Genomic DNA, 2,500 nt, shown 5'->3' with positions numbered 1-2,500 from the left:
GTCCATGCAAATGACGTACCCTCTAAGAAGTGGCAAAGTTGACGGAGAGTCAAATGCACAGTCCAAGGTAGAGTAGCCATATTCCACCTTGACAATTTTCTACTGCAGAAGGCCAATGGGCAGGACGAGCCGCTTACCACCTGCTTGAGTACTGCACCAGTAGCTACGTCACTCTCATCAGGGGAAAGCAGAAGAGGGGTATATGGCACGGGAAAGGAAAGAGCAACAGCACTTGATAGGGCATTATTTGCATTGCAGAAGGTAATTTCCTGAAGATGACCCTACTTTAGGTCTTTTGGCTTGCCTTTGAGAGATGTGTAGGGGGCAGGCAAGAGTGGTGGCAATGGCTGGCAAGAACCGGTGATAATAGTTTATCCCACCTAAGAATGCTAGTAGTTCTTTGACAGTCAAAGGCGTAGTAAAGCTCTAAACGGCTGCTACCTTCTCAGGAAGGGGGTGGATGCTTTCAGGAGGGGTGCAGTGCCCTAAGAATGATATATTATTAGTGCCAGAGGTACACTTATCGTATCGGACTACAAGGCCATTATGTTGTAAGTGGTCAAGAATACTGTATAGGTGATGAGGCATCCAAAACTGACCCCAGTACTACAAAGGCCAAAGCAGTAGTAATTGAAGGTGTAGGTACCGAAGGGGGTGGTTATGGCGGCCTTGGCGATGTTTTTGGGTTCATGGGCATCTGTTAATACCCCTTCAAAAAGGTCGAGCATGGAGAAAACCTTTGCTTTGTGCAAGTAGGAGCTAACGTCGGTAATGTTTAGGAGCGGTAGGATTCTGGTTCTGTCTGCATGCTCAGACACCTGTAATTCCCACAAAGGCACAGGGAGCCATCTTTCTTCAGGACGATGTGTAAGAGCGATGACCCCATTTCTTCCATTTTTGTGATCGTTTGTTTATCAGCTACTAAACGATCCGAGGCCAGATGCCTAAATCTGATGAACACCGGGACCCTTGTCATCTTGATGTAATACCGTGCTTAATGGAACCATGGGCGTTTGGAGAAGTTCAGGACGGAAGACTTACAGGTACGGCGGGAGGAGGTGGTTGTAGGCATCCATGGGTGCATTAATATGAAGTTCAATGTCAGGGGGCTGGGTTGAAGAGGTGCCAATGAGTACTAGTCAGCTCTGACTAATCCTCAATGCTCCCACATCAACCAGGAGGTGGAAATGTGCGACTAAATCCGCACCCAGTAGTGGTAATGTTACGTCTGCAACGAGAAATTTCCAATGGTATTTGGCACTTCCAAACGATAGTATGAGTGCCTAATATTATTGAGTGGGGATCTCAGATCCATTGGCAGCCACCAGACAGACGTCAGCTGGAGAATGACTTCAGTAGAAGAGAACAGCAAGCACCAGTGTCTATCAAATACTGCACACCCTTACCTACATCATGTAAAAAAAGAAAGATTATTGACAGGGGAGCCCATTGTCACAAGCAATGGCCTACTTGCACGTTTTTTGGCCACTGAAAACCATCTGCACATTTCTTCACAGCAGCCATGAATCTGGAGTGATAGTAGCAGAACTGTAGCTGATGGCCATCAGTAAGTTGATGGAGAGGTTGATAGTTGGGGCGTGACCGCGGGATGGATTATGTAGATGGTGGGCTGCTTTGTTACCACTCCAGCAAATCACAGGATAAGTGTCTGTGTCTTATCGCATTCACATTGGCCTCGATCGGTATTGAGTAGTTGTCCTCTTCGTCAGGAATGCAGGCATTGATGGAGGTTTGAAAGGGGGTGAATGGGCTGCCCATAATGGCGTCGACTTTGGTCATCAGGTCCTTCATGGACAATGTATCGATGGCAGCATGTACAGGTTTGGGTAGGGATTGTACACAACGAGCACGAAGGTGCTTCACTTCCCAAGGAGAGCCATCTGCGGCAGACCGCAAGCGAGCTATGCTGATTATTTCCTGGAGGACAATTGAAGCCTTTCGGTCTCCCAACGGCTGTTGAGAAAGCTGAAAAAGCTTGGCTATACGGGCGGCTGGCAACGGTGAGTACTGCACCAAAGGGTATTTTTGAGGGCGTCATACTTTATTGGGGCATCTCCTTGGTCACACAGCCAATCGAATATTTCTGGGAACGTGACCTCGGTGATCAGTACAAGGACATAGTCTGCCTTACTGCTTCAGCGAGTTATGCCCTTGATGAAAAACTGAACTTTAGCACTATGGAACAAGTGAACGCTTCTCCACTGGCGAAGGGCGACAGTTTCATTGAGGCGGCATGTGGCGAAGAGTCAGGTTCGGTGGGTGAGCAGATTTGTAACAATGGGTGGGCGAAAGAGGTGGTCAATGGTGTGGAGTAGTCACTCTGGTGGGCACCAATGTGGCAATGTAGCTGTTAGATTCTAACAGAGACGTGAGGTGAATGCAACTGACTTCATTCAACAGGTTTATATTACCAGTGCGGGTGAGAGCGAGAGATAAATAAGCAATACCGTTACAGAGTATGAGCGTGGATGAAACACAT

Source organism: Palaemon carinicauda, chromosome 9 (assembly GCF_036898095.1).
Source record: "Palaemon carinicauda isolate YSFRI2023 chromosome 9, ASM3689809v2, whole genome shotgun sequence".
NCBI classification, from domain to species: Eukaryota; Metazoa; Arthropoda; class Malacostraca; order Decapoda; family Palaemonidae; genus Palaemon; species Palaemon carinicauda.
Note: the sequence above shows the minus strand (reverse complement) of the source record.